The sequence below is a fragment of the Marmota flaviventris genome, chromosome 10 (genome assembly GCF_047511675.1).
Source record: "Marmota flaviventris isolate mMarFla1 chromosome 10, mMarFla1.hap1, whole genome shotgun sequence".
Lineage (NCBI taxonomy): Eukaryota > Metazoa > Chordata > Mammalia > Rodentia > Sciuridae > Marmota > Marmota flaviventris.
In genome coordinates, this window is record NC_092507.1 from 74,112,352 (window position 1) to 74,132,307 (window position 19,956).

Genomic DNA, 19,956 nt, shown 5'->3' on the forward strand with positions numbered 1-19,956 from the left:
TTGATGTGAGTTTGGGGTGAACACAGTTTAATCTAAAACACCTTCTTTTATGCTATGACTACACTTTCAAGTTGGACTGTTGTTATAATATTCAAAGAGCAACCTTGTTAAGTACTTTTGTGGGTGTCAAGAGATATAGGTTCTAGACTAAGCTCATCCATAAAAATAAACAAAGATTTCAGTTGAGCTAAAAAAAGGGGTTAGGAAGAAAGTCTTTAAGATGCTTTTAACTCAAAAGTTCTATGACTTTGCTAGCTATCCCTTTGAAACACATGGCTTATGGCCCTGCCTTAGTTTTCCTTGCTGTATAGTTAGATTAGATTTTCAGAAATCGGCAGCAAATGAGTCCAATCATGTTTCTTTAAAGAGTTCAAGTGCTTGCCCCTCCTGCTTCAAGGAGACCAATGTTCTGAATTCATGAAGTAGGCACCATGTCTGTTTCACTTACTGATGAATTTCTCTAGCTAATACAGTGCTTGGCATTCCATACTCAATAACAGTAAATCATAAATATGTACTGGATAAAGATTAAATGAATGAATATACTTACTTCAGTATTTTCTCCATGAATTTTCCAAATGTGTTCATGTATGTTTTCATGTTTCTTCCTCACCATTAACATTCCCCTATTAATCACAGGGTAACTTAGAGCTAAAAAATCTTGGGTTCAATGTTCATAAATCAATGGCTATCTATAGATAAAATAATTTTGAGTTATCCATTAGATTATGTGAAGTATTCTGAGTATAATGAAGACATCAAGATATAGTAAACATCTCTACTGTATGGAAAATGTCAGGAAACTACCAATGTTCTTTACGCAGCCCAGTGGAGAAGATTATCACCTCTACTGGGATGTTTCCTAATAAGTTTTACAGTTGATATTTTTCTATATATTTTAGATTGTTTTATTTTAAAAAAAATTTTTCTTTTGTACCAGGAATTAACCCAAGGGAATTTTACCAATGAGCTACATCCTCAGCCCTTTTTTATTTTAAATTTTGAGCAGCGTCTTACTAAGTTTCTTAGAATCTCACTAAGTTGCTGAGGCTGAACTCAGACTCACTATGCTCCTGCTTCAGCCTCTTTAGTGACTGAGATTACAGGCATGTGCCACCATGCCCAGAAGTTTAGATTATTTTATGTAATGAGACACTCATGTATACATGAAGTAAAAAAGCATAATAGAAATCTCAAAAACATAGAAACCATTAATTTCTTTGTTACCTTAAAACACGTGAGTTTGGGGTGGACACAGTTTAAAAATTATAAAATCTCTTTTGTATGACTAGTTAAGTCCCAGAGAAAGTTGACCTTCCTTTCTGTTGCCAAGACTTTGATGTTATTTCTTCATTTTCAAGGTTTGAGATTTAAACTAGTTCCTAATAAAATGGAGAGGGAGGAACATCCCAAGCTGCTGAATCACATCTGGCTAAGCAATTCCACCAACAACTGAACTTTGAAAGAGGACATAACCTGCTAAAAGCAATAACAAGCGAAATTTATGAAGCAACCCAATTCTTAAAGCATTTTAATAATTTAAGAGAGAATTTTAAGTTTGGGGGAATAGAATCCCAGGAGTAGCTTACTCGTCCCATTTCCACCTAACCCAGGTAACCCCTTGCTAGTGGAACTGCAGCAAGCCATTAGCCTGAAATGGGGAGAGCTGTTTGAAAAATCTTACAGGGTGCAGAGGTGCCTCGTCTCACTGCACAGGACTCATCCAATGACGATGTTAGAACATTTTATCTAGTTTGATTTTTCTTCTACATCCTGGTTTCATTTATGAGACTGTTCAGTTCTCTGAGGCTGTAGCCAAATATCAGGAAAGCTTTTCTGCCAAAGAAGAAAAGATTTCCATTTGACAGAAATGCCGTTCATAGTGATTGATTTAAAAGTGCTGAACTCATATTCAGAGCCCGAAATCCAGAAACCACCAGCTGGGTTGGGATTCAAAATCATAAGGCTGGAGTGAGTTTCTGAGTTGTGAAGCATTAAGCAGTGGGGGCAATTGGTTTTCTCACCTATCTCACATGGGATGGAGGAAAGGAAACATTTAAGAATTAAGAAAAGAAATTTCAGGACTGTTGAGTTACTGCCTCTTGCTCTGCTAGAGGCAGAATCAGCTTAGTAGGGAAACTTTGGTGAGGAATTTAATACATCTTTTGGTGACTGTGAATTGTTCAAAAGGGAGTTGGGAGAAGACAAAAATAAATAATAGAGGAGGAAATCGTATAGACCAGTTACTTTACTAAGGCTGGATTTACTAAATATGTAGGTGTCTGAGAGTATAATGGACCTATTTAAAACAGGCAAAGCATTTTCAGGGTGTGACCAAAAGGAGTTGGTCTACTGGAAAATGTATCTTTTGAATATTCTGCAAGAAATCCTAAGCACAAACAATGGTGCTGGGAGATTAGGGCATATAATGTTAACTTACTCTTTTAATTTGTGTACCATGGTTTTTAACAGATGGATTTATCAGTGGTTTATTTCCCCACCCCCATAGGCATGCCAAGCTATTTCCTTGCATGCCATTTTAAATAAAAGTATTTTTAAAGGGGACACAATGTTAAGGGAGATGTATAAATAAGACCAGTGCTAATTACAGTGTCTAAAAAGAATTGTCTTGATCCTGTAAATTGCAGCATAACTGCTTACTCAGAGGAGAGAGTTCCATTCTGGAACTGCACCTTCCATCAAGTCACGGAGCGTAAATCTGGGCAATAAATGATCAGGAGGTACTGTACTGTGTAACTTGTACAATGTTCATAAAAGAAATTAATGAACAAATAAATATTCTCTGGTGGACGAGCTGGCAAAAATATAGCTTGCAGAAATGCCTTCCTCTCTAGTTGGGGAGAATGGCACGGAAGTGACATCTCTTTGAACAGTGTGTCTGGTCTCAAAGAGATTAATGCTTGGCAAGTAATCTCAGTGCCTGATCTGAAAGCCTTGACATAGGCCAAACCCCTGTGGCTGTCAGTGGGGGATCTGCCTGTGGCAAGGATGCAGGATCAAGGTAGTTTCTCACCTTCTGGTCACAAAGCCTCCAACTCACTTGAAATTCTCAGAGATCTCAGTATTGATTTGTATCCAGATAGGACTTTATGGGTCTTCATTCTGAATAGAAGTAACCCTAAAAGCTTGAAAATCTGTTTAAAAAAAAAAAGAAGAAGAATGATCATGTCAGTTGGCATATTCGGAGTTTCGGCATGATGGTCCAAAGCACTCTAAGCCGCTTTTGTTGAAATGCATACATAATGCATACCACCAGAAACACCACTCTTGGATGCCTGTATCCCTGTATCTTGGGTGGGAGTATACAGTGGCTCTGTAGCTGTAACAGTCAATTCTAATTCTGTGGTGTGGTCTTTAAGGTTCTGATTCATATAACTCTATTTCCCATTCAAAATTATGTCCTGCCATTTACAAAAGGAATACAGTTGTCTCTTGGGATCCACGGACAGTGTTCCAGGACTCCGCAGATACTAAAGCTACTGATGCTCAAGTCCCTTATATAAAATGGTATGGCATTTGCATAGGATCTAAACATAACTTCTCCATAATTTAGATTGACTCTATGTCATTCATAATACCTTATATAATGTAAATCCTACATAAATAATTGTTATATTAAGTTGTTTAAAGAATAATGACAAGAAAAATAGTCTATATGTTTTCACTACATATAGACTACATATTGTTGTTGTTTCTTTGTTTGTTCGTTTTGTACTGGGGATCGAACCTAGGGATGTTTAACCACTGAGCCACATCCCCAGCCCTTTTTATTTTATATTTTGAGACAGGGTCTCACTAAGTTGTTTAGAGCCTTGCTAAATTGCTGAGGCTAGCTTTGAACTTGCAATCTTCCTGCCTCAGCCTCCCGAGTTGATGGGATTATAGGCATGCACCACCATAACTGGCTCACTACAAATACATTTTTTAAAAATATTTTTTATTTTCTATTAGTTGAGTCCACAAAGGCACAGTCCTGCAGATCCAGAGGGCAGACTCCATTTCTACTTTTTCTTTGCTTCCTACATTATCTTTGTCTTTTCCTACCCTCATTCTTATTTTTTTTGTCCAAGGTTTGTGCGTACTGCTTTTCTCCTGGGCCCTTCATGCTTCTCATTACTAAGATGCATGCCCAACCTGTCCTGCAAGAAACAAACCAAGTCTATTTCTCAATGAAACTTCCCCAACTGCTCCATCCCCATGATAATTTGTTTCCATTCTCTAAATCTTTGGTTTGAGAACTTGATGACACCCTAAATTAGTTTTCTTATAATTGTTTCACTTTTTCATTACCTTCTAAAGTAGGCCTAAGCCTTTTGAGGTCAAGGTCTATATTAGACAAGGCAATTCTGTTTTGTGTGAATATGTAAAGTAGGCATTTTAAAATAGTGTGACTTAATATATTAACAACTCCATATTTTATGTACAGAGTTTTAAGTAATGATTTTAAAATTAATTTATATTTTTAAAATATCAAAAATCTTATCATTTATAAAGATGTTATGTTTTAATCTTATAGCAATTTTTTTTAGTTGAAACATAAAAACATTCTCCTTCATTTGTCTTTGTCATGTGAACCACATTTCTGCTGACCTGAAATAAAATTTTTGTAAGAAATTTTGACCACTGTTGTGATTTTAATTTTAATTTCTGAATTATAATCTATTAAAAGGAAATTCAATTTTTCATTTATCAGTATTCAGGCTTTAGCAGCAAAGTAATGTGATCCAACTAAATAACTTTGAATTAAAAGTTAGATTTGATAAGAAGATACTAATAAAGCCAAATAATCATCATGATATACTGTGAATCATTTAGAACAAAATCCTTTCTGAATTTCTAGTGGAAATACGATGAACAGAAAAAGCAACCTTAAAATAAACACATCTTAAAATTCTTAGAAACTGTAAAATAATCCAGCCAAAAATGATTTAAAGATGGGGACAAAAAAAATAAGTCCACCTGTTGTTGTGGCTATAAGATCAATACCTCCAATCTGCCCAAGGTTATAATGGCCATAGACGTACAATTGAATTCTGACACCCCATTCCCTGCTTTTTATGTTTATTACATTAATTATGTAAATTATGAATTTTGAACAAACACACACACCTTTCTTTTGTTGTATGTTTTCTACAGCAGAAGGTTGCCAGATAGAATGTAGAATAAATTAAAACTTACAATGTCAGATAACTTCAGTTAAATTGGAATGCCAGATAAACAACATAAAAATTGTTGGTATAGGTTTTTCCCCAAACATTACATGTGACCCACTTATGATTAAAAAAAAGAACAGTTTACTGTTTATCTGAAATTCAACTTTAACTGGGTGTCTCTATAACTCTATTTTAGAAACAGGCTGGATGATTTGTCATAATGAAAACTCCATCATGTATGTGTTTGCACGTGTGTGTAAAACCTAGTTTGGGTACTGGGGGTTGAAACTCAGGGGACTGATCATACTAGGCAAGTGCTTTGCCACTGAGCTACACCCTCAGCCCCAGTTTGGACAATAATTTTTTATGAGTCATCTGGTATAACCGTTCATCTAAGATGGGTGTCCAGTTGAAAACATCCCTCTCAGTTTATCTCTGACTTGACCCAGTGATGGAATTTAAAGTTTGGAACAAAACTGGCAAAGCTTCCTTGAACTTTGTGCCCCCACTCAAGAATAGGATATTGTCTACTGATTATTTTAGAGGGCATCTCCAAAATATTTAAAGACAACTGTATGGTTCCATCCTCTAACCCCTACTCCTATCTCTTCAATATTTTACATCTTTACACTAAGAAAAAAAAATCACCATTTCTTTAAGTTATCTCATGATTTAGTTTCTAGAGGTTTGACTAGTTCTAGTAAATTTTCTCAGATCTCATTGTGATTTTTCATTTTTCTCTTTTTTGTACCAGGGATTGAACACAGGGTGCTTAACCACTGAGCCACATCCCCAGACCGTTTTTAATTCTTTTTTAATTTTGAGACAGGGTCTCACTAAGTTGCTGAGGCTGGCTTTGAACTTGTGATCCTCCTGTCTCAGCCTCCCGGGCTGCTGGGATTACAGGCATGTACCACAGTACCCTGCTCTCATTGTGATTTAACACTGCAAGTCTTTAAAGAGCACAGTTGTATAAAAAATCTTTGTGTCTGTTTGTCTGCTCTCACTTTCTCCTCCGTCACCACTGAGCTTTGTAGCTCACAATTTGTAGACATACAGCCTTCCCTAGGCTTTTCATGATTCATCGAACCAGAATGCTTCTACTATTTTTCAGTGAGAGAAAAGAGTACCAGTAGGTCAAGGATGGTCACCATCCCATAGGACTTTGAATTTTATGGGAATTATGGGAATTATTAATTATGGGAATTTTATGGGAATTATGCATCATGAGCTTTTCCTTGGAACAAGGTTGGGGGCCGAAGAGATGGAAAAAGGAAGAGGTAGCCTCAGGCTCCATTCAGGTTATTTGTGGACAAATATTTCTTACCTGGAATGCATGATAATTAACTCATTCATGTCAGGGCCATATCCTAGGCAATATGGGTAATATTCTCTCTACCTATACATATGGGTAAGATCCAGCTTGGACATTTATTCTCTGTAGGGCATGGCTGCCTGCTTCCTGGTCTTGAGGCTGTACATGTGGCTCCTGGCGATCAGCTAGGAGGTGGTGCTGTGGACGGTGACGGAGGAGGTGGACCACCTCAGGATAGGTCCAGGACTCTTCCGCCCCTCGTGGACAGCTCGTGCCTTCCCTTGGAAGGACTAGGGGATGGGTGTACATGTGAACTTGCTCCACCCCTCTGACCTTTATTCTGATTGGCTCCTGTGCAGTATATCAGCTGTGTGTACTTCCTTATTAAATGAGATTCTGCTTTGACTGTACTCCTTGGAACGTCTGATTGTCCTCCCAGGAGGGAGGGCGGGCTGAGGTGGGCGGCCAGTCGACCTTTACCTTTCTTGGCTCGTCCTGTTGGGGCATGCTTTTCCTGCTGGTCAGGAGGAGACGGGGGCTAAAAAACCTGACAATTCTCCATGGACTGAAGTTTTGACTTGGTAAGTCAGAAGGGGTGGGGACTATCCCTTCTTTCCTCCTTACTCCACTTGATTTCCTACTAAAGCTCCTGGATCACAGTGGGCTTCCCATATTGAGGAGCAATGCCCTTTGACTATAACAACATCAACAGGTGCAATTTCTGGCTAAAATAACTGAGGGAGTGCTTTTTTTAGTGTTACTGGTGGTTTTTGTTTCCTGAACATTGCCTGAATTCTGCTTAATTCATAGCCCGTTAGAAATAAATGTTTGCTAGTGTGAATTGTTGAACCACTCAATCTATATTTCTTTATCTTGGTACAGTAGGGTGGCACTACTTGGTAACTTCAAAAGTCTCAATTCGTTCTGGATGGAGGTGGCCTTACTCATTCTGTTTTATATCATTTATGTGCTGATCCCCTCTTCTCCCAGACGTCACATTTCCCAAAGATTCTTCCAAATTCCTCATTCAAATTGAGTCAAATGGTCTTGATGCCCAGTGGAATAAACTGAGTGGTATTTCCTTTCATCCAGTCCCTTTTCTGCTGTCACTGAAGATGCTACTGGTGGTAAGAGAGAACCCTACACTGAGTTCATTTGTCTTGGTATCTTCCACTTATTCCCAACAGACACATTTTGACCACAGAAACAAATAGTGGCATTTTGTCTCCCTCTGGTATTTTATGCTTGTTTGTAAAATTCAAAGTCCTAACCATCCTTGACCTACTGGCACTCTTTTCTCTCACTACAAGATACTCATTGAATCCTGCATGCTTTCCTGTGAATTGCAGGCTTCTAACCTTTGAGCTAACAGGTCTTCTTGGTACCCCATAGCTTTCCACTGTTGCCCCATCCACTCTGGTCCAGTGAAATTTCTTTCAATTTCTTTCTTCTATAAGACTCTCTTTCTTCTATGTATAGTGGGTACTCAATAAATCCTGACTGTCCACTTTATATCTGTCATACTACTTCACTTTCTTTATTTAAAATTTCCTCAAGCACCACTTTTTGCAGACACTTCTTTGATAAAATTCCTTTCCAGAGCTATCATTATTAACATGCTTGCTCATATTTGGCAAATATGCTTAAAGTCACAATAAAGATATGAGGTGAGATGGGGTGATGAGAGAAGTAGCAGAAAATTCTCCATTAAGTGAGAACGGCACATGTCCCATTTAAATTCACATTTTGAACCATAAGAAATCTATATTTTTGCAGTTTTATGGTCTGTTCTACATGATAGCTGATTAGCAGTTACATTTTAAAAACCACCATGTCCGTGATCCACAAAGGCCTTTCTGCTTCAATAATATTAGTAAACAAAAACAAAACAAAATACAGCCCACTGACCCACATTTATCTCCTTGCTAAGCTTAAAATAGCAGGCAAAGTGGTCTGAGAATTCTTCCAGCCCTCCCCCGTCCTCTTTCCCTTTAACTGAATTGTAATTTTATCTTATTCTAAATCAATATTAGGATGAACGAAGAGTTACCTTCATGTGCAAATGCAGAGGGTCAGGATGGGATTTGGGGGTGCTCAAAACTCCTCCCCAGTGACCAGTCCTTTCATTTCTGGAAGCAGTCTTCATATATATTTATTCTTCTGCTCCACATGGATGTTCCCCAAAACCATTCTGTGGTTCTACCCCTTTCTGTGTTTCTCCCTAAATTCTACTATGGCAGTCTGGGCACACATCCAACATCAGTAAATGAAAACCTCCTCCTACAGCCCAGCTACAGCATTGGAGACCAGCAGTTAAATGCTGTCTCTCCCGTCTCCCTCCACATCCAAATGTTAGCATATACAATATCAATAAGCTGTTCCTTTCATCTTCCCAACACTATGGAGGTGTTTATATTTGTGTGGGACATTTAAGCACTTCCAGCCAATGGCTTTTTACATGGGGGTAGGCCCCAGGCACAGAGCAGCCTCAATTGGAAACAGGAACTGAAAGTGTTCTTGGTAAAACTCAACCTCAGCCCAAATCTAGTTGTCTAGCTCAATGCCTGACCTTCTAGAAACAGGTCAGTCTCAGAATTATGGGGCAGTTTGATAAGCTGGAATATACTAATTTATTGGCCATTAAAAAAAAGAGGAAATTTTATTATGGATTACTCTGCTTTCTTGAAAACGTTTTTTTTTCTATAATTAAAAACATCTGGAAGGCATTTTAATATATCATAAACAAGAGGAAATCCAAAGCACGTGACTTCTAAGAAAATGATGCAAATAGAATTCTTTGCCAAAATTTACTGTAATCTGTTATCTCCCCCGACCCTCCACCCTTTTTTTTTTTCCTGGGGCGGGAGTTCAAGAAAGGAGGGCAAGTGAAAATATCATTGAAAATTCTGCAGAGAAAACAGTTATTTCAAAATTAGTCTACTGCTATTTTTGGCCAGTGTTAGAAGACATTACACATTGGCAGAGATTCTGAAATATATTTGGTTTCTTTTAAAAAATTAGTCATTTTACTGGTAAGTTTCTTTCTGAAATGAACAAATAATTAAATAAACACAAACTAAATTAGGAGGTTGTAATAAGAAGTAGAACCAGAATGGAGACATCTTCCAGGGTGACGCTAGGTAAAGAACAGACTATTTGCTTTGTATTTCACTCTTCCTTTCTGCCCCCATCTTTTATTTGGATATTAGCATAATAAGGTTACATGCATTTCTAATAGCTATCACTCGAAATTGCTGCTGCATACAACACTTCAAAGATTTCCCAATTTGTCTTTCATCTGATAGGGAATAATCTAGCTTGTAATAGAAATGGTGTGTTTGGGGGCACTTTCTTTTAAACATTAAACTATATGTAAAGTATCATCAAGCTCAAGAATTGCATCCTCTTAAAATTGTGGGTAACACACCACACGCCCCTGCACACTCACCCCTCCATAAAATAGGCCTAGCAATAATAATGTGGCCCATGTTTACCTTATATGGCATCCAAATCCTGGATGCACATTTAATAATTCCATGAAAATAACAATGTGCTTTTGTTTGGTGTAGAGTATATTTTAAGTATATAAATAGTTTATAAAACTCATTGCACAGCTATAAATCTATAATTACACAAAGTAGGTGAAAGAAACAGTAGCATTTTATAAAACACAGGAACCTCTTATTTTCCTGGATAAATTCCAGATTTGGTGTTGTGGGGAAAGCCAGAGTTGAAGGAAGATGACTTATGTTCAGCTGGTGGCTGACATGTTATAGCAGTGATTCCCCTGTGTTTCATGTTCCTCATTTCTAAGATAGGAAATAATATTAGCCATATTTTCTATGAATTAAATGAGATCATATTAATATATTAAAAAGCTGGCACAGATTAGGAGATAATGGGGTACTGACTGATAGTTATTGATTATTATTATTATTATTATTATTCAAATAATCCCATGAAGGACCCATTGGTGACAAGACAATTTGTGACTCATTTCTGTTTTCTTTCTGGGGGTGGCTATTCTACTTTGCCTCTTTTTGTTCAAGAACTTGATCAATGAATTGAATGACTAACTTATCCCTTCAACACATTTTACTACCTGGGGGTGGTGGATTCTCACCCTTTTCCTTGAGACTCCAATGTAGACATTAGGGCCTAAAGGAGAACAATTAAGTATCCATTTAGTGATAGACATTGTGAGAGATATTGATATGAAATGGGTAAGACAGCTTCCTGCTCTGCTTGAGGAGCTCAAAGAACATTTGTCTTTTCCAGCTTAGGCAGAGATCTAAACAACTGGAGGACAGAAAAGGTGGCTAATGTTGACTATGGGACTTGAGGGGTGGGTCAGAGGTCAATTTATACAGAGAGCCCTCTGAAACCACAGGTTCAACATCAGTGGATTCAATGAAACTTCGATTAAAAATATTTTTTTAAAATTTAATTTGTGCCAAACTCATTCAGACAATTTTACTGAAATTATTCTTTAAAAATACAGTATAAGAGATGTTTGCATAGTATTCAGACTACGTAAGGAATTATAAATAATATAGAGATTATTTAATGTGTATAGGAAGATGTGAATAGGTCTATGCAAATACTATGCCACTTTATATAAGGAACTTGAGCATCTGCAGATTTTGGTATTCACAGGTCCTAGAACCAATCCCCTGTGGACACCAAGGGATAATTGTATTTGGGTACAATGTGCCAGACTGAAACAAAATTAATAAAGATCAGCATTTTAGATCTTATTTACAAATATTTATATGGAAAGAAAAAACGTTTTCTATAGAAAAATGTCATAAATTATTTTAGCCAATTAGCAATTATATAAACCCTAATAGCAAATTCATATTTTCCAAATTGTGAGATCCAAGTATTTGGAGGTTGTGGGTGAGAAGCAAGGTATTCAAAGAGGATGTGTACCAAAATCAGGGAGACATTATTTCACATTTCAACTCTGTAATTTTCCAGCATGAAGTATTAAGAAAGTTATACAATCTTTTTAGCTTTGATTTTTCACTGGAAGAATAGGAAAAAACATATATAAATATACAGGGTTGTTGTGAAGATTAGTGTTAATTTATTTTAAGAATCTGGCAAATGGCAGCCCTCAATAATGCTATGAGTTATTGTTGTCCATTATTATCATCATCAACAAGAAAGTCTAAAGGCTTATTTAATTTACAAATGACTTTCCCTGAAATGAAAGTATAACTCACATTATTTATAAATTTACACGTGTTCCTTCTGTGTTGGTATGAGTGTTTGGTCATTAGCCTTGGACATGAGCTTCTAAAATATTTTGAAAAATACCTTATTTACCCTTATGTATGTTAGAAGTTTTAATTATGCAGTATTTTCCAAGAAATGTATTAAAATAAATATAGGGTTTAGCACTTTCAAAGATGACAGCCAGTGTTTCACAAAATTTATTTTAAACTAATGTAAAAAAAGGAATCATTTAAAACCCATATCTGAACTAGATGATAGTAGATTATATTTACCGCTCTTCTGACTCCTTTGTCCTTAATAGAACCACAAAACAACAGCCTGAATAATACTCAACTGCAGATTAGGTGAGCAAGAACAGACTTTTATTACAAAGGAAATTACAAGGCTAATTTGCATTGACTGGTTTAAACAACAGTCTACCAACCACACTAATCGAGAAAATATTACGACGCATAGAGAGAAATGGAAGGGATGAGGCTAAGATAATGCTTTTTTCACATTCATATTTCAGAATCATGATATCTTGAAATGGATTGTCAGATGTGTTAATGGGCCTTACTATTTCATTTTAACACTAAATACCCTCCCCCAAAAAATGTGTTTCTGGAAACTACACTTTATCGGAGGCTTCCATAAGCCCAAACCCAATAATTGTTAGCTACACAAGAGGCATGGAGCACATTAAAAGCCAGCATGAGAAAGGTGCATTTAGTAGACCAGGGATTTCATCATAAATATTGCTATGAGGAATGAGGTATAACAAAAATTAAAGCAATCAGCTGTGACAAAATACTAATATTTGATAAAAACATACACAGCTTAGAGAGAATGGGGGAAACAATACATACTAGAAGCAATAGAGAGAATATTAATAGCTGTTTCACCAATTCTGTATAAGCCCCGACATGTTATCTGTCACCTTCATGGGATTCAGAATGTCTTTTTCTCATTTTGGATCTTGGCCTATGATGATATTCTTTAGACTATGCCATCTACTCATGTGGTTTAACAATTTGCACTGTCAAGCAGTCTATGTACATATATTTTGAAGAGATCTTTGGCTTCTGTTAGTGGAGCCATTTCCAGATGAGAGAATAAAACAAAGGGGAAACTTTCTGATCCAATGTTAAGAAACAAACAACCCCCCCCACACACACACACAAACACCTCCACAAACACACACAATCTTCTCTAGAATTAGAACAAAGTAAATATATTTAGACAAGATAAATAGACGCCATGATCATTAACTATAACCTATGTATTTAAGGATGTTAGCCATCATGCAACAGAGACAAACAAGGGCAAAAAATGTCAGGGATGTTACTCAAGTTGCCCACGTTAAAGTATTACTTCTGTAAGAGGTCATCAGTAAATTTTAAAACAGTGCCCGATTACTCTTTTTCTGTGCTCAGTTACTGATGCTATCTGCCAAGATATAGTCAAACTGTGTAAATAAATAAACCAATAAAGCCCTTGGAGAAAAAGTCCTTAATCTACAACACAGTGGTTTTATAACTTGGAAGAAAAAAAAAACTTTGAAATATAAACTTCAGCAAAATAATGCTAGGAATGATGTTCATCCTTCTACCTATGGAGTTGACAAAAGCACAAGAAGTGGGTTCATTAATTTTGCAAAATATTGCTTAGTCAAACTTGATACTATTTTGGAGACTAAGACAGTTATGGTCTCCGTCCTCATGGAGCTTCTGGTCTAGTATACTATTTCTTAATATCTTTCCTTTAATGTCTAGGCAATATGTATATTAGCCAAACAATCATCCATCCTTGCAAACTCTGCCTAGAACGTAAAGAGTAAGAGCATGTATGGTGGAAAATAATGTTGGAAAGGCAGGGAATCTGAAGTTCCAGGCATAACCTTGTCTAAGTGGCAGTCCTCGATTTCTCAATGATTACTATCACAAATATATTTTTTAAAAATTTCTTCCTCCATTAGAACATGTTATAAAAAGAAAAATTACTAGAAAATTTGAAAAAATGCTGAATATAGTTTAATTCATTTAAATTGACTTATTCAACAAACTTTGGTTATGTGCCCCTTAGACCCAAGAAGAAAATCATCATGGCCCAGCTCACTTTTTACAAAGGATGTAGCATACTCATAGGAAATCTTAATGAAAGGCAAAAATTATAAACGTGATTATAAAAGTAAAGTACATTAGGATGGGTCCTTAGATGTTGAAATGGATTGTTTTGACTGGGGAAACTGACCTTGGGCTGAACCTTAATATATAGGTAAGATTTGATGTGAGGAAATGGCAAAGGTATTCTTTGGGAGGGGAAAAAAATAGACACATAGTAAAAAAAAAAAAAAAAAGTCCCCATATAGCCAATTAGATAACTTGATTCTTCAGATTTTCCTAAACACTTTTTATGATCCATAAATAAGTAGGAACTCAGGATCCTGAGACACCTGATAGGAACACTGAGACAGAGGCTGGAGTTAGATTGGGGGACCAGATTATGACTTATCTTGATGGAAAATTAATGACTCTAAACTTTTTTAAGCAAGAAGAATCTTGAAACTTTTGACCGTAGTCAGAGCTGGTCCTAAGGAAGATTAATTTAGTAGCCTTTGCCCAGTCAGTTAGAGATAAGGGAAAGACTGGGAGAAAGGTCTGGCAAGAATTAGGCTAGAAGTAATGAAGGTGGTAAGGTTTGCAGTGATCTGAAAATTAAAAAACTTGACAGTGAAATGGATTTAGGGGGCAAGAGAAAAGAGTCCAAATGTCTGCCATATTTCAAAGTTAAGTAACTGGGAGAGTGGTATGACAAAAATTAGTAGGATGCTGGAAAATGTTTAGCGTTCAGAAAATGGGGAGAAAGAAATGAGAGGAAGAATGAGAGGAGAAAGAACAAAGAAAACAAAGCCCTGATTTGTAGTTTTTGCCTTTATCTGTAGTATAAATGTTCCCACCATGGCTGACTTTAGGATTGGGAAAAAAATGCCCACAATGAGTCTTCATAAACTGGTATGAGTCAGGTCTACACAATACTGCCAGACAAGGACACAGAGAAGTAATGGGACACCTGAGAAGGATATTGGGGACCTCAGCTTTGGACATATTGAACTGAAGTGATTGATAGGAATATCTTAAGTGGTAATATTCAGCAAATATAGTTTGGAAATTCAGGATTATAATCTAGTGGAAAACTCAGTTGAAAATAGAGGTTATAAATTATTTTTGCATAGAAGTAATACTCAAGGTACACAGTATAAATCCAAAGAAGATATTGCAGGGAGGAAAAAGATATTATGACAGAATCTTAGAAAACACCTGTATTTGGTATATTCAATTCATTTTTTGCTGATGTAACAAAATACTCAAGGCATGAGGGCTTCCTATGGAAAAGAGGCTTGCTGAGTTTGAAGCTTGGAGCTTGAAGAGCATGGCACCAACATCTGTTCAGGACCTCCTTGCTGTTCACAATATGGCATCATGGCTAGCACATGAAAGGTAAGTAGCCAGAGATGTTTAGGGATCAGGGATTAGACTTCTTAATTTATAACTTCTCACTCTCTGAGAATGAGCTCTCTCTCACTACCTCTCCAGGGCCATGCCTCCACCCTAATCATTTCCCACCAGGCTCCATTTGTTAAAGTTTCTACCACCTTTCAACATCACCCACAGTGGGTCCCAACATTTGAACATTTGGGGGACAAATAACATTAAAATCATAACATTTGGGGAGCAAGAGGAGGCAAAAAGAATAATTGTTTAGAGAGGTAGGAGGCAAATCAGATCTTTGTATTCTGGAAACCTAAGAAGAAGGGAAAAACAACACTTTAAGAGATCTTCGTTAAAGTATCAAATAAGGAAATCAAAGAGAGTAAAGTTGAAAGAAAAGTCATTGAGATGAGTCCCTGAACCACTGGGACTCTGGAAGAAGCAGTTCTAGAAGAGTTATGGGCTGGAAGAGAGTTTAAGCAGTGTATATATTCTTATTTTCCCAAAATATTTGGCAGTGAAAAGAATAAGAAAAGGGTAGCATACTTGTGTTTTTTTAAGCTACTATGCTATTATTATTTCAATGGAAATTAAGCTGCAGGATTAGAAGAAAAATACTAGTAGCAAAAATGGATTTATCCCAAAGTCCAATCTTGCAGACCTATTGGGACTGACCTTTGGGCTGCTCATTATTTGCCATGAACTTGCTTAGTCAGACCACTTGGGAGAAGAAGACACTCATGGACAGCTGTGACCAAGTAAACAGAAGCAGTGGGATGAGCCAGCAGGAATCTCATGAAGAGGAAGAATATGAAAAAAGCAGTTGCTTTATGAAAAATATGGAGGCTCAGGGCAGGGCGGGGAGGATGCAATGCCAAGAACAAATATCTGAACAAATAAATTTTTCTAGAATTTGTGTTGTTCAGCCAACTTAATGCTTACTACAACAACACTGTCCTCTGAGCCCACGAGTCTAATTTACCAAGCCATTCTACATGCTAATTTCTTCTTGCCTCAAAGAATTGCTTTCTCCATTTCCACCTGTCCTGATTCTACCCTCAGTGTGAGGCTGAACCCACCTTTCCTGCTTTATGTCTTCACTTTCTTATCAAGTTGCTCAGACTGGCTACTCCTTTTTGCTATTCAACAGATGATGTAGGGCAATAAGTATCTATTGGGTACCTACTATTTTCCCCAAATATTTGTCAGTGAGAAGAATAAGAAAATGGTAGCATATTTGTTTTTTCTTTTCTTTTTTTTTTAGCTACTATGCTATTATTATTTCAATTACAAGCCATAAACACATGTTGACACAATTATTTCTAGTCTTCCATTTTATTCTGATTGTACTATGTGTTTATTGGCTGAGTGAAGATCTTGTCTCTTCCTTGTATAAACCTCTCCACCCTACATTAATTCACAATATTGGAGGTTGGCTAAATATACTTGATGCTTTTTCAATTAGATTGAAACTTCAAACATTCTTATTGAAATCCTCCTAGTACTATATGAAAACTATTGTGTAGCTCAAGATAAACTATAGTCTATCTTTATTTTAAAGTATTTTGTTTTTAAAAAGTAAGTTCTACAGAAAAGGAATGGATCTCTAAGAAATTAATTTGAAAACCAAGTGGAAGACAAAGTAATTTCTCACTATCATCAGTTTCAACTATAACAAGGATAAGCCTTTTTGAAGAAATTAATTGACCCTCCTTTTATTCAGCCAGAGGCATCTGTTATCTCAGGAAGGACTTGGATTATTAAAACAGGAATACAAAGAGGAAAAAAGAGTTATTGTTCATGTTTTTTATTTAATCATCAGTGTGTAGTGAGACAAAAATCTTGTGAATCGAGATTTGTGGTAACTGAAAGGATGTTTCTAAGTTCTAGGAGCTACTTATGTATACAAATTAAGTCTTGGAGGAATGAAAATAGGCTTCAGTGTAGAGCAGAAAAGAACTAGATGTGAGGAAATCGCAACTTAAACCAAAAGCAAGACAAAGATACAGTCCTGAGAGTGGTTCTGAGAGAATTCAAGGGAGGGGAAGTAAGAATTCAAACTGAATGTCCTGGCTTTTCCCTTAGGAAAATGCAAAAGGTAAAAGGGAAGGAAGTTAGGTTTGAAACACCCAGGTCTGGGAGAAAAAAAAAAAAATTATTCTCAGTACTTGATGTTTCAGGCTGCAGCTCAGAAAAATTATAGTCTCTGGAAAAAAGCAAAAAGCAAAAAATTTCAGAGGCCACATTATGCCACTTATGTTATTTTTTTTAGAAATTGTTGGCCTGTATTTAATCAAAAAGAAGGGCTAAGAAGAACCTTCACATGCAGTTCACATCAACCCTGGGGCAACTGAAAGGTCAGGATGACCTATTATGGCAGAGAAAAGGTGGGTATGGAAGAGATCTGTAAGTCAGCTTATGAATCTAGGAGGCTCAAGCAACTGGTTGAACTACCATGCAACAGACCTTCAATGGGACCACCATGGTGAGGCTAAGAGCAGATGAAAGGCAGCTGACCAGAGGTTCTGCAGAGACCATAAGAGCTGAGATAAGGCAGTGAAGTCTGAGCAGGACATTTCCTTGAAATTCACCAGACATATATCAGCAAGGGCATTATGTCCATCCCTCCAACCACACAAAAAGAAAGCAGTACCAGCAAAAATTCAGTAGCACTAGAGCCAGATGCTAGTGACTAGAGAAGACCAGAGTGCTTTTGTCAGATCATAGACCAGCAAAAATAATACAGACAGCATGCAGACCTCCTTCCTCTTTGCAAGGATACAGAATTCTTTCCATGAACCCAGACACTACCTTGAGAAATAGGAAAGAAAGGAGAGAAATATCACTATGAAGCAGCTAGACTATGAATTAATTGGTATTTACCCACAACACTTTGTTTTAAATGCAGAAGTTTGGGATTATTTATCTGAATGCTTAGACTGATAATGGAAAGTAAGTATTAAACTTTTTTTTTTTTTTCTTTTTGCACTGGTTGAATTACAGTCCACAGATTTTGATATCCAAACTAACAGGGGAGGAACAAAAATGTTGGAAAATATGATTTGTTGAGATCGTTTTTTAGGTTGCCATGATATCTATCTGTCATTTATAATCTTGCAGTGAAAGGTAGTAAAAAAAAATAAATGAAAAGAAAGCAACGTTTCCTTTGCATGACACAGTAAAGAGAGAAACTTCCAGGAAACTGAGTACAGTTCAAATAATTCTCAGCATCTCAAGCATCACTTATAAGCAGAAGAAGTTTATTTTCTAAAAAAAGAAGGTTTAAGTAGTAGATTATAAAGTAAATTTTATTGACAAAAAGTAATACATGTCTAGAGAGTTGTGCTCATTTAAATAAATCTTGCTCTAAAATTGATTATTTTAAGACTATGGAAATGCTAAAATTTATCATTGTATTTATATTACTCTTTTAACAAATGTTTTATCTTACAGGAAAAAATTAATGGGACAAAAACACACCGTATGAAATTCAGAAGTTTCTGACTATACACTCTTTGTTTAACGGACTCATATTCATCAGCCAGAGATGTCACCAACACCTGTTGGTGGTCACCCAGAGGGGAGATGCCATTTCCAGGATGATTCACAAAGTTGTTAGGTGACAACAAATATCATATAGTAAAGACATGATTTTGTAAGTAATTTATGTAGGGTATTCTGGTAGATGTTAAAGAATCTTGTCAAATTTGAAGGACTTTTTTAAATTATGAAAATAAAACATTACCTGAAATTACTTCTTTCTGACAGAATTATTTTGATTTATTGAAAACAAAATTTTGGTGCAGGCAGTGAAAAAAATGTATATCTATGTTACATTGTGTCTTCCCAAGCATTTGAAAAAGTCATTCATATTTATAGTTCTGCAAAAACCTTAGCACCACCAATATCTTTAATTTCAAGAATAAAAATATTAAAATAACTTTGATAACTATGTCCTCCTCTTTAAAATGTGCTTCCCCCCTAAGAAACATGAAAAATTTTGTAGATTGAGATTCACCCTAAAAATAAATAAATAAATACTTTATCCTGGTTGTGCCACAGGCAACGAGATTTTAGATTGTTATTGATTTTACCCTATAGGTTTGTAGTGCTCTTATAGGGTTCCAAGACCTCTCCTTTGTGGGGAAAGATAATGTTAACAGATCCCACTATTAACAATATATCACCCATGAACAATTTGTTGTAATTAAGACGTTTGTAGTTTAGTCTCAATGTACAGAAATGTTGGATTCAATTATTATCTAAAATATAATCAGTAGTTTTTTTAAAAAGGTTTACAGTTTCTCATGGTGGACAATAAACTGGAGGTGAGGCATAGGAAGATATGCTGAGGAGGTAGGGTGTGAGGATATAGAGTTAATATTTCTTAGGAAGTATGAAGGAGAAATCTAGTAAAGAGGGTTAGTAGCAAGAGAATAGACAGGAAGTAATTTAGGGTAGGCAATGACAGTAGAGTACAGAAAACAAACACACATATGTATTTAGAAAAATACAGATGTTGAAACATTAAAATTTGGAGGGGAAAAGAAAAATGAAAGAAGGAAAAGAAAAAGAAAAAAGGGGGGGCATATACAACACCTCAATATTATATTATTCAGATGACTCAGTCCTCAAAGTCCTATTTCATGCAAAGTTCTTGGTTTCACATATATTGGGGATGTGAGGGCCGGAGGATAGAGGGGTAGAAGAGAAAAAACAAACAAACAAATAAACAAAAAACTCAAAGGAAGAAACC

At 36.3% G+C, this 19,956-nt stretch overlaps 1 long non-coding RNA gene across 1 annotated transcript; it reads left to right on the forward strand.

The window, feature by feature from the left end:
- The first annotated feature begins 6,930 nt into the window (after positions 1 to 6,930).
- Positions 6,931 to 18,877, forward strand: LOC114092506 (uncharacterized). The gene is made up of 4 exons (XR_003582754.2): positions 6,931 to 7,070; positions 15,082 to 15,209; positions 17,473 to 17,587; positions 18,654 to 18,877. It is a non-coding gene; the product is annotated as an uncharacterized lncRNA (long non-coding RNA).
- Positions 18,878 to 19,956: the final 1,079 nt, after the last annotated feature.